Here is a 14,400-nt window from a genome sequence, read left to right as displayed (position 1 = left end):
TGCCAATATTTCTTACGCGTGGTCTTATTTGGTACGTTTGAATCAATCCCTTTATAAATGTTAATAAGCTTTTGGTACGTTTGAACCAATCCCTTTATCAATCTTAATAAGCTCTCTCCTGCAATTGATGAATTCACTCGTGTATCCAATAAGTCTAATTGCATATCCGGCTGTAATTTTCCTTAGTAATATTTATTCAAAATTGCAACATTAAATATTCCGAATTGGAAGGTCAATCTTACATGCATTTGAAGAAAGCTTTTGCAAAAACTGACTTAGGCCTTCTGTTTTCCACTTGCTTTGCATGTTCCATGTGCAAAGATTCCATAAATGTGCTATCACCAAGACAATATTCTGAAATTCCTTGTGCTTGATGACACTCTTCTCTGACGTCTATATCAACATGTTCCTTGTACATAATGTCCATCTTTTGTAACGACTAACCTTAGTTGGTATTATTTCTTTGCTTGCATTAGGTCGATGATTAACTCAATCCACCAATCATAGATTACAAGCGATAATTTTAAAACTCGTCTAATTATCTATAGTGACGACTACTCAATATCGCAACATACACGTAGTACAATTGTTTCTAGACCGAGATCTAAGCCTCAAAAGGTTCACTTTTGGTGAACTTGCCCGTGTATCCTGTAACGGGCAGTCAAAGGCTTATTAGTAGTTTGCACTCGAGTTTTCTCTTTTGTAGACGAGTCCTTGGATATTTTTTTAAACATTGTTTATCAATCGAGTTAATCGATTAACTTAGTCCCAACATGATGGAAGTACACATTGCCATAAGGTGTTGGCACCATACCTGTCGTTAACAATCATTAGTTTTACAAACTTATATATATATATATATATATATAGACCAAGGTTTAATCATAAATATTACACAAATCAAAGTTTCATTTTGAAAACTTTAGTTTGATAATGAAACTTTAGTTTGACCATTGGTTTGAGAATGGTAAGAGAAGTTAAAGCTTAATCAGCTTCTCATATTAAATGAAACTTTAGCTTGACCATCAGTTTGAGGATGGTAAGTGAAGTTAAGTCTAATCAAGGTTCTCATATTTTTTCATAAAGTATGCTAAAAATGACCAATAGATTTTGCATCCCAATCTAAATGACAGTCTTTGACAAGTCATGCAACTAAATTATCTTTTTGAAAATAGGAAAAGCATCAATTCATATTTCCTATGTGGTATAAAATAAGTCATTTTAGAAAATATATCAACCACAACAAAAATCAAATCAAAATCATGATCTTTGTATTTGTAGTATTCTCTAAACAAAATTGATGCTAATGTAGCTTATAAAATACTTTTAAAATAACTTCACTGTTAAAGCCTTCTTAAAACTCCCTTACGAAGTTTTTAGAGAAAAAACTAGCCTTCCCAATACCTTTGAAAGGTACAACCAAAGCCCTAAGAGAGTTTCCGCGAAACCCTCTACAATGAGAATATAATTCAATTTTCTCAAAATTTAGACATGCATAACTACATGTTTATATTCAACCACTGATGCGTCCATTGTCCTATGTTGTTTGATTCTTGCCAGATATCTAAAATACTTGTTTATCCTTCCTTTTAAACTGGTCTAGGATTCTTTGACTAAATTCATCAAATGTTTGTATGTGGTCATGACCATGTGTAATCAATCAACCATGCAAGCAATCTAAGCAATGCCTTAAAAATTAAAGTGTAAAATTGAATAGTATCTTGTCAATGTCATCAAGTTGTTGATAAAAAATGCAAATAAAAAGAATAGAAAAATATTTTAAACGACAAAGATGAACAAAAGATTTATAGTGGTTCACCCAATAATGGCTACGCCCACTTTCAAGGATTATCTATTATTATCAATTTTGAATACAATACATTCAAACAATAATTGAATTTATAAAATAGTCTCATCTCTAACAAAGAAGAAAAATCCATCAAAAGAGGCAACCTCTAAAGTGAGTTGCAAAAGACATCCTTGAGAGAAAATTGCTTATTTGGGATTCACTGAACCCATCAAAGAAACTTGCTAATTTAGACTTTGTTGAACCCAACAACCTCCCACTTGAAGACCAAATAGGCGCTCAGAAATATACCCCAAAATAAGCTAAGACCACTTCGTCAAAAGGTTGAGAGAATATATACAAAGCTTAAACTTCTCCCTTGTTACAATCTTCGTCAAAGCATCCGCTTTATCCCAACCAATGACATTCAAAGAATGTGAAAGGACACCTGCCACCCACATGCACAACCCAAAAATATACAAAAGAAAGCCAAATTCACCGTTAACAAAAAAAAAAAGAAGACATTCACAACTTCCACACAAGTCCTTTATCTTCTAGTCCTATATATCGATCACAACCCGCATGTTGTGCCAAAAATCACCATTAATTTTGTTTTCCCAAGGTTCTTTGGCATTAATCATGTCACTATTATCTATCCGTTCCCCAAAGCTCTCATTGTTAATCATACTAAGAAAATTAGTAAGAATCTGTTTCAACATCTAATTGATCCAAAGAACTTTTTTGGACAGTTCATTTTTTACACAATGACAAATCTGAAGTAGAATGAACACCATCCGCTTCAACACGACTCTTTATAACATATAACTAACTTTTGTCCCAAAGCAATTACATTGGCCCTGTTTTTAATTTTACATTCATTTAATTCAAATCTAATTTCATAACCTTGAGAACCCAATTATCCATCGGAGATTACGTTTTTTTGAGCTAGGGGATATATCTAATATCATGTAACAACTAAGTATATCCATTTTTCAATTTTAATGAGATGTCCCCTTTGCCAACCACAACACGATTCATTATTATCAAGAAAAACTTTTCCAAAATCACGAACTTATAGATTTTGGAAATAACCTTGCACATAGTGACATGAAATGAAGAATCTAAATCAAGCACCAACCTTTAGTTGGAATTTATTCTTGGGTTGAAATAAGAACACCAACGTCTTTTTGGTGTGTTTTGTGGGCTTTACTATTGGTTGTCATTTGTTGAGTCTTTTTGTAGTTTTAATAACTCTTTTGTAATGTACCCATTTTAGCAGTTGAATTAATTTCTTATAAAGTCATTAAATAAATTAAAAATTAACAGGTGATTTTATATTTAATTAATTTAATTAATTATTATACTACAAGAGAGAAGCTTCTAGAGTGTGTATTAATTATTAGAAGGGGGAAGCCTCTAGTAATTTAATTTTTTAGAAGCGCAATTAATTATTGTATTGCAAGGGAGGAGTTTCTAGAGAGTGCATTAATTATTGGAAGGGGGAAGTTTCTAGTAGTTGCAATTAATTAATATTTGGTTTCCTTCTAGAAAGATGTAGGAAAAGTATAAATAGAGGTGGGTGAGTCATTGTTGAGCATCAGATGATTGTGAATTGCATTTGATAAGAGCTTGGATGTGTGAATCACATATCTTTATTGGCATTAGAGGATGTTCATCCTCTCTTGTAACATTCTAGATGTCATTTCCGTGGGGTTTGGCCTTTGGAATACATTGCTATGTATTTGATTTTATCATTGTGAGAACTAATATTATTTCAACAGCGGTTTAGTTTTCAATTTGCATAAATTCCTTCTTGCTCATGTTGTGTGGTTTGAAACCTATGCAAAGACATTAAAATCTATTTCAGCAGTTGGTTCAATTTTTGGGCATTTCTAGGGTGCCCATTACAGTGGTATCGGAGCTATAAGTCTTGCCATCCTGTGGAGGTCTTATAGGGAATTTGGGATAGTCGAATAGAGAAAAAAGTGTTTGACAAAATGTATATCAGTCTAGATTAGGAAAATGTAATGTTTAGGTTACTGGGTACATTAGAGGAGGGGCAGCCTATGCGGTAGGAGCAGAATAGGTGAATGGATATAATATTGCAGCTTATGGCTAGAGAGATGGGCATCAATATTGAAGATTTGTATGTGAGATCTCATGGTGTTGCTCTAGTGTAGGAGGTAGTTGATTCCTCGAGTGGGATCAAGACAAGTATAGAGCCACCTAGCTATAACGTTGGTGATGTGGGCATTTCAACAGAGTCAGTAGATGTGGATTTATGCCCTAGTATTATTGATTCACAATCTGGTGTTGAGTCATGTGTGCAAAGTCAAGAATCCACATATGAAGCTTTGTTAGGGGATGGCGATGCAACAATAGTGGGATTAGGAGAATGCGAGGATGTTGTCATATCAGCAGCCACTTCTGTGTCAGTTGAACCATCCGATGAGGAGTTTAGCAGTATGCATGCAGTTGTTGATATGTGTTCTAATGATGGCACACATGTTGATGATTATGAGTTTTCATCAACTACAGTTTCAGTTCAATTTTCTGTCGCAGCAGTTAGTGATGTTCCCATGTCCATATAGTTTGATGTGGCTACACCTATTGTTGATACAATTGGCATGAGTACATATGGTTCACCTATAGCTACATATTTTTCAATGTATGTTGGTGATGATCAGTATTCCAGTCCAATATATATTATGTGGATGGATACAGGGAAGAAGAGTTTTCGTAGATCTTCTATGGAGTTACCTTATATTGACGTTCTAACTTCTACATCATCAACACAAGTTTTGGGTGCTAGGCTGCAGGACATATGGTTGGTCCTAACGATGTTAGTTTGCAGTTGGTTTACTGTCCACATAGATGTTACATACTACTCCAATTGGGATCTCGGTGGAGGTTGGAGTACATTGTATTGCTTGATTGCTTGAGGACAAGCAATTCCAAGGAGGGTGGATTGTAATGTCCCCATTTTAGCAGTTAAATTAATTTCTTATAAAGTTATTAAATAAATTAAAAATTAAAGGGTGACTTTATATTTAATTAATTATTGTACTACAAGGGAGAAGCTTCTAGAGTGTGTATTAATTATTAGAAGGAGGAAGCCTCTAGTAATTTAATTTTCTAGAAGTACAATTAATTATTGTATTGCAAGGGAGGAGTTTCTAGAGAGTGCATTAATTATTGGAAGGGGAAGCTTCTAGTACTTGCAATTAATTAATATCTGGTTTCCTTCTAGAAGGGTGTAGGAAAAGTATAAAGAGAAGTGGGTGAGTCATTGTTGAGCATCGAATGATTGTGAATTGCATTTGATAAGAGCTTGGATGTGTGAGTCACATATCTTTCTTGGCATTAGAGGACGTTCATCCTTCTTGTAACATTCTAGACGTCATTCCCTTGGGGTTTGGCCTTTGGAATACATTGCTATGTACTTGATTTTATCATTGTGAGAACTAATATTATTTCAACAACGGTTCAGTTTTCAATTTGCATAAATTTCTTCTTGCTCATGTTGTGTGGTTTGAAACCTATGCAAAGACGTTAAAATCCATTTCAACAGTTGGTTCAATTTTTGGGCATTTCTAGGGTGCCCATTACATCCTTTTTATGTGACTCGGCTTGCCACAAAACCAATATTCTCTATTTTTGTCCTAGGCTTCAATCTTCCATTTTCATTATTTTTGTTTCTATCTTGATTCCTTCTTCTATTGTCAATACTTACAACAATGAAAGCTTAACCAGATGAGGGCTCTTGATTTTACCTTCTCATGTTTTCATTGAGAAGAGTAGCTACAACATCTTCAAATTCTAACTTGCTTTTGGCAGCCCTAGAAGTGCTCACTTCTATCACACACCTTCCCAACTATCGACAAAGAACACGATGATAAAAAAAGACTTGATCCCTTCATCTAAGTTAACGACCACAAAAATCAACTCGGTGACTAATGTATTTAACTCATTTATGATTTGACATAATCCCTCCTCACATTTTCAGATTATATAGCTTTTTCATAATGAATACCTTATTCTAAGCTGATGCCACCACATGCATTGAAGAGAGTTTCTCCCACAAATCCTTGTTGTCTTCTCAACTAAGGCATTAACTAAAACATTCTTGGACAACAAAAGAGAAATGCCAGTTGTTTCTTTCTTATCCATTATCACTCATTCTTCATCTGATAAAGAACATCACCCTTTTGTTTTTCCAACCAATGCATTTGAGAGATCTTGCTTGATGAGAAACAACTCTATCTAAACTTTCCATAACCCAAAGTTTTGTACTACGAACTTCTCGATCTTCTATAACCTGCATCTTCCATGGCTAAAAAATTCTTCACCAATTTATAGCACCAGTTTTATACCAATTGTTGATAAAAATTATCAGATAAAAAGAGTAGAAACATATTTTAAAAGACAAAGACAAAGAGACACAAGATTTATAGTGGCTCACCCAATAATTACTACATCCACTTTCAGGGATTATCTCTTATTACCAATTTCAAATACAATACATTCAAACAACAACTAAATTTATAAAACAATCTCATCTCAAAGAAAGAAGAAAAATCCATCAAAAGAGGCAACTTCTAAAGTTTGTTACAAAATATATCCTTGACAAAAACTTGCTAATTTGGACTTCACTAAACCTATCAAGGAAACTTGCTAACTTGAACTTCAACAACCCAACAACATTGAGCTTACAATTGTTTTTTGTTGCAATGCACTCTTATCATCATTCTGGTGGTCATGCAACCCACACTTCATGATGGTTTGGTGGATGGAATTGTCATCTTCAATATTTCAAATTAGCATTTCTCTTCTTTTTTCCAAGCCCCTTCATGAATAATTTACAAAATCTTGTTCTTTGTCTATTATCTCCTAAAAAACATGAGATTTGAACCAATTATAATTTTTCTCACAATCTATGGACATCTAATTCAGACAAAACATCAATCTTCTTAAATTATCATTAATAGATTTTTTTAATACAATTATGTTGCAACAACAAGAAGTTGCCAAAAAAACAAATATATAAAAAACTACAATTGTATGACAAATCATCAATAGAACAATATTTTGATCGATTCAAAACTCATCAAGGAAACCAAACTCTCAATTAGAGAGGCTATAAGTTTTTAATCACTGCAAAAGTTGGTAGGGCTTATTTAGTGACTCAATTGGGGCCTATGATAGTCTGTGTATTTTATTAAGTCGAGCAAAGTTGTTGTGAAGATTAGTATTATTTATTCCATTTTGTTTATCCATATTTATAATGTATATGGCCTAATTGGGACTCCCTTGGTAGACATTCCATGCTATGATGGAAAATTTCATCATTGGTTGAATGCAATTTCAAAACTAAGCGATAAATTGGGAGCTTTGGGTATACTAGAAAAACTTCACAGATGAATTTACTAACATTATAGAAAGATTGGATGGATTTCTTATTTCTAATGGTTGGTTGGAATATTTTTTATATTAATTTTATTAAGGAAACAAGAGTTTTGATCAAGTTTGAGTCTCTATCTTTTGTTAAAAATGATAGATTTAGTCATGGTTAAATCATATTTATTGAATAGGAGAATGCATAAAGGGCAATAACACAACTCTAAGCACTGAATAAAAGAAAGATAACATTAAGTGTAAAAAGCAATAACACAACTCTAAGTATAAACTATTGATTTTTTTGGTTATTTTAGAGATTTAGGATTTAATAGTTGAGATTGAATAATGAATGCTTGATTAAATTTATAGAGTTGAAACAAACCACATATAATATTTAGTTTAGGCAAGAGCTTACAACACAACAATATATAGTGAGCCTTTCATTTGGGAGGCCTTGGGTTCAAGTCTACTTGAGCTTAACACATATTAATAATTAATTTCAACAAATACCAGGTCCATTACCTATAAAAAAAATATAATATTTAGTTTAAATTCATGAATTATAATATATAAATATAAATTTCCATGCTTTAAATAAAAACGTGAAAAGAATAAAATGAAAATAGGGAAAGAATGAAAGAAGGAGAATTCTGGCGAGTTGGAGTCCTTGCCTTATGTGAGTTCTAGAAAGTAGATGAAGTACATGAAAAATTTAATCAGACGATTTAATAAAGAGTATAACGAATTAAGTTATTAAATTTTTAATTCTTATTTTTTTTATAATTTGAAAAATATAAGAACATTGAAATGAGAAATGTCACAAATACCCAAACCACTTGATCAATAATTCTTGAGCAAATGTAAAATTTTATAAATGATTAAAATAGCTTTCAAAGATTAAAATTTTTAAAAGGAAAAATAAAGAAAATAAAAAGCCACTGTTAATGCATTGAAGAAAGTTGAGGCCATTGCATGACAATTAACTAAATATATAAGACCAAGTTGTCTAAACAGGTAGTAGAATTACATTTGAATGATGACAAGGGCATGTGGGAGGTCATCATAGATCTTCATTTAATGAGAGATATACTTGAACATTGTTATTTTGTAGCATTATGTACCAAGGGAGACGATCTAGTTGCCGCCCATGTTTGAATGACCTCCACGTCCACCATTACATATCTCCCCAAATTACCACTCAGAAAAGATGCCAATACTGTCATACAAACATGCTAACACAAATCACCATGAGCACCAATAGCCCTTCAATTTTACACTAATACACAATCCATTTACATGAATAATTATTGGTACAAACATGTTTATGCTACACACCTCATTGCACAAAAAAGGTGATGTATTATTTAAAAACAAATTGGTGCACATATTTGTATATTGACATGATTGGTTCAAGAATACAAAGTGATTATATTAATGCTCAATTTTTATTATGTTCATGTGCACACATGCATGGTTATTGGTGCATTACAAATTTATGTGACATGAAAAGATGCACAAGTATTGGTGTATAACCAAAATTTGAACATTCACATCTACACATGGACCAAAAAAATATGTGACAACTTCTAGCATTTAAGGCCACTGCTTTGGCTACCTGCATGCATAAGTAATGGTGTAAGCCTCACCAATTGAATTAAATTAAACAAATGGAAGCACAACAATTGAATTTAATTAAACAAATGGAAGCGAAAAAAAGAAAGAACAAATAATAATAATCTAAAATCAAAAACTCATCACATGAAGCAAACATTAAATGCAATTCATTGTATGAAATGATTGATCACTTCTCACCACAATTCGAAACTCAAATCAATAAATCATTTCTTCTATGACAAAATTCTTATAAGAACGATAAAATGCCACGTTAATATCTTTGAAGCTTGCTTGTCTAAATGCTCCTGGATTATTCTTCATAATTTGCAAATTCTCTGTGCTTGTTTAGGTTGGTAACATACTGTTCAATTCATGTTTACTTTCTATTTTAGTGGTTCAAAAGCACACTATTTTCCAAATTTTAGTGCTCATTATGCATGATTTTTTTCCAATTTGACTTCTTCTAAATTACATAGTTTATCCAATTTTAATACTTTGACTAATTAGTGAATGCTTCATGGTCATTATTAACGTATGTTGTTATGTATATGCATTTTTTTTGGTTTTTGTTTCATCCTTCTTATTCCTTATTATTATATGCATAATGTAGGCTTTCATAATGTTCAAGTCAAGTGTTTTTTTCATTTTTGTAGCTTCTATTGTATGATTATTTCCAAAATTTTCTACTTTGACTGCTTAGTGTCTATGCTTAATGAATGCTTTATAGTGATGCTTAGAAAACTATATGCCTTTTTTGTCATTGTCGTCGTGTTTATTTTTTGTCATTATATGTTACAAGTATGCTCACATATACCTAAATGCATGTTTTTTTGCCAATTTTAGTGCAAGTATTTGAGTTTTAAAAAATAATTATTTATTACTTATTGAATGCTTTATGTTGATGCTCAAGATATGTTCAATGGGATAAACCTATTAATGCCTTACTTTTGGTTTCTAATGTTGTCAATTACTACATTGCAATACTAATGTTGTCATTGAGTACATTACAACATTGGGGTTTAGTTGGGTTTGTTAGTTTTGTAAGTTGTCAATGAGTACAATATTAAATCTAGTCTACATAATGCACATTTAGTTATGTGATGTATTTGTCAATGAAATGCATGTTAGTTTGTGGTGACTGATCAAGGAAGTATTGTACACTTAGGATATTCTTCGGTAGGAATATTTTATTGACTATTTTTCTACGCGATGACATGTCATTATTCTAGCCCTAATTTTGCAAGTGGCAAAAGCCTTGTATAAAATGGCTTAGGTTTAAGGATTTCATAGTGTGTGATGAGATAGTAACTTCTTGTAGTGGTATTGAGCTACAAGGGATTATATATTGTAATAAGGTTGTGATCATTGGATAATAAAATATTGGACGTATTGTTTGGTGGACGTAGCCCAGGGATTGGATGAACCACTGTAAATATTTTTGTCTTGCATTCTCTTCTATGTGCATTATTATTTTCTGATATTGGATATACTTGCATGTAAGTTTTATTTCTATCTCGTTAATCCTAACAATTGGTATTAAAGCAAGGTTATTTTTAGTTATCTTCTGTAGGAAGGTCTCACAATTAAGAATTTGAGTGAGAGTAATGACAGCTGAGGGTAAGTTGAAGGTTGAGAAGTTTAATGGGTAGAAATTTTAGTTATGGAAAATGAAAATGGAGGACTATCTTTATCATAAGGATTTATGGCGGCTATTGCAAGGAAAATCCAAGAAGCCGACCACTGTGACATATGTGGATTGAGATATTTTGGATCAAAAGACACTTGGAAGTATTCATTTATGCCTAGTGTAATTTGTGGCATTTGATATTATGAAAGCAAAGATGAGCGAAGAGTTGATACAAACCTTAACAAAGCTATATGAAAAGGCCTTTGCTTCAAATAAGGTATTTTCCATGAAGACTTTATTTAATATAAGATGACAGAAGGTGGATCTGTTGCATATGATTTAATTGAGTTTAATATGGTTACCATTTAATTATCTTATGTAAATATTAATTTTGATGAAGAATTTAGGGCTCTCTTGATTTTGTGTTCTTTGCCTGAAAGTTAGAATGACTTGGCAATGGTTGTGATAAGATAAGATAAGATAAGAGGAAACTCATAGGAAAATCTCAAGTGAATCTACATCAAGAAGTGTTTTGAACGCACAAAGAAAAGATATAACAAATGAGAGAGGAAAAAATTCTAGAAATTGTGGGAAATCAGAGGGGAAGAGGTCTCAATCAAGAGGACCAAGAGATTACTAGTACTATGAGATACTAAGGCATAAGAAGAAATATTGCTAGACTCAAAAGAATAATAAAGGAGACAACCAAGAAGGGAACATTGAGGAAAATGTGGTATGTAATAAATCCAAAGAGGATGCTTTGCTTCATGTTTTAAGAAAGTGTTGATGATTCATGGGTTTTAGATTCAGGGGCTTCAAATCATGCTACTCCCCATAGAGGTTATTTTATTGATTATGTCCAAGGGGATTTTGGGCTTGTTTATTTGGGAGATAATGAACTCTGTTAGATTGTTAAAAAGGAAAAAATTAAGACTAAGTCACCAAAATGGGAATCATTGGCTACTATAAGAGGTAAGACATGTTCCAAGGTTGACTAGGAATTTAATTTCAGCAGGGCAACTAGATCATGAGGGTTGCATAGTAGTAGAAAAAAGTGTGAAAGTAGGGACCTTATAGCTTTGTACAAGTCATATTGTTCCTTCTACTTTAATTATTTCAAAGAAAAATTAATATTCATCAACAATTATTGCAGTCGAGTAGGGAAAATAAACAGATGTTGTAGACCCTAATACAACACTATGGCACAACAAAATTGAGCACATGAGTGAGAAAAGGTATGAAATTAATTCATTCAAAGAAAGTTTTATCAAGTCTAAAATGTGTTGATATAGATTTTTGTGAAAGTTGTGTGTATGGAAAACAAAAGAGAGTTAGTTTTGTGAAGAGTGGAAAGGAAAAGAAAAATGATAGATAAGAGCTTGTGCATGTAGATGTATGGGGGCTAGCTCAGATATCTTCCCTTGATGGCTCTCATTATTATGTTACATTAATTGATGATGCAAGCAGAAAAGAATGGGTTTATTTTCTTAGACATAAATATGTTGTATTTATAACTTTTAAGAAATGGAAATGCTTGGTTGAAAATGAGACTGACAAAAGATTAAAATGTCTCAGATTTGATAATGGTGGTGAGTATTACAACAATGAATTTTAAGATTATTGTTTGACTAATGGTATTTGTAGGTAGAAAACTATTCCAAGGACTCCACAAGAAAATAGAGTGTTTGGACACATGAACATGACAATAATGGAGCGTGCAAGGGTATGAGGTCACATTTTGGGCTACCCTTAAACATGTGGGCAGAGGTTGTCAATACTATTGTATATTTGATCAATAGAGGTCCCTTTACTCCTTTGGGCTATGGTATTCTAGAGGAAGCATGGATTGGTAAGATGGTGACTTATTCTTTTCTCAAAACCTTCAGTTGTCAAGCATTTCTATATAAATTCTGTAAATAGAACCAAGTTGGAAACTAAATCGAAGAAATATATTTTTGTTAGATATGACATTGATGAATTTGGTTATATGCTTTGAGATTTTGAAAATAATAAAATTGTAAGAAGCAAGAATGTCATATTCAATGAGAAAGTGTTGTTCAAAGATCTATTGTAGCATCATGAGAAGAAAAAAAATGATTATGTAGTGTCTGATGATACTCAGAAGGACGATGTTCCAATAGTCCCTCATGCTTTACAACAATCACAACAACAAATACCACACATCCCGATGAATGTTAGAAGATCATCAAGGCTAAGTAGACCTCCAGAAAGATTTTCTCCCTCTTTGTATTCTATTTTATTAATAGAGGCTGGTGAACCTGAATGTTATAACGAAGCTATGCAGGTGGATGCAAAGCTTCAGTGAGAGTCTTCAATGACAGATGGAATGGAGTCCTTGCTGAAAAATAAGATTTGAGATTTATGTAAGTTACTTGTAGGTAAAGGGGCTTTACAAATTAAATAGAGTTATAGGTTGAAAGAAGAGGATGGGCGTAAGAAAATATTAAAGCCATGTTAGTTGTAAAGGGATTTGCACTAAAAAAGTGCATTGATTTTGATGAGATATTTTCTCATGTTGTTAAAATGACTTCTATTCGTATTGTTTTAAGTATTGTGGCTGCTAAAGATTTACATTTGGAGCAGCTTGATGTCAAAATAACCTTTCTTTGTGATGATCTAGATGAAGAGGTACATATGTAACAACCATAGGGATTTGAGGTCAAAGGTAAGGATAATTTGGTGTGCAGATTGAAGAAAATTTTATATGGCTTGAACCAAGCACCTTGACAATAGTATCTTAAATTTGATAGTTTTATGAATGAGCATGGTTATACTTAGTGTTGTTTAGACCATTGTGTTTATTTAAGAGGTTGGATGATGACAACTACATTATTTTATGTTTATATGTTGACTATATGCTTGTAGCTGGGCCTAACATGGATCACATTAACGAGTTAAAACAACAGTCAAAACATTCATTTTCTATGAAGATTTTGGGGCAGCAAAACAAATCCTTAGTATGAAAATTTGTAGACATAAGAAAAAAAAAAAATTGACATTATCTCAGGCTAATTATATTGAAAAGGTGTTGCAACATTTCTCTATGGAGAATGCTAAAGCTGTCTACACACCTTTGCTTGGTCATTTAAAATTGATTAAGGAGATGTGTCCAAAGACACAAGAAGAGGAGGATAAGATGTGCCATGGTATGTACTAGGCCAAATATGACACATGCCATGGGAGTTGTTAGTAGGTATAGGAGTCATCCTGTGATTGAGCATTGGAATGCAGTCAAATGGATTATCAGATATTTGAGAGGAACATCTAGTAAATGTTTCCATTTTGGGGGCTCTACTACTAATTTAAAAGGCTATGTTGACTCAAATTTGGTAGGGGATCTTGATACCATGTAGGGTACTATAGGTTACATATTCATTGTTGGTGGGACAAGAGTGAGTTGGGTTTCTCGTGTTAAGAATAGATTAAAGAGGATTGTTGGAGTATGATCAATATGTTTCAATCATTGTTTTGTCATTGATGTCAAACCTGCTATTTGCTAGTAAGACAACTAGTTACAATATTTAAGTACTATAACTTATTTGATTAATGAAGAGGATTTGATGAAAAGATGTAACAATAGCACCTAGAGGAAAGGTTGTGTTATGATTATGTAAAGGAGTATAAGAATCAATCAAGATAGTGATAACATGATGTATTTATAATCTACTTAAGGTTACAAAGATTGGTTCCACTAAGAAATTTATAGAAGAACAAGTTAAAAAAAGTTTCTCTGCTAAGCTTGACCGAGTGGATAGTAGGTGCTGAGCAAAGTTAGTGCAAGCCAAGTAGAAAAATAGTTGGAGCCAAGTAAAAGCCTATTCTAGTGTATGCCAAGCAAAATAGTGGATGCCAAGCACTAGTAAATTTTAGTTCATGCTGAGTTATTTTATAGAGGATGTCGAGCAATGCAGTATGTGTCGAGAATCACAAGCAAGTTAATGCTGATTGACTACAT

Source organism: Cupressus sempervirens, chromosome 3, assembly GCF_028749045.1.
Source record: "Cupressus sempervirens isolate cs-2001-9-10 chromosome 3, ASM2874904v1, whole genome shotgun sequence".
Classification (NCBI taxonomy): Eukaryota; Viridiplantae; Streptophyta; class Pinopsida; order Cupressales; family Cupressaceae; genus Cupressus; species Cupressus sempervirens.
Note: the sequence above shows the minus strand (reverse complement) of the source record.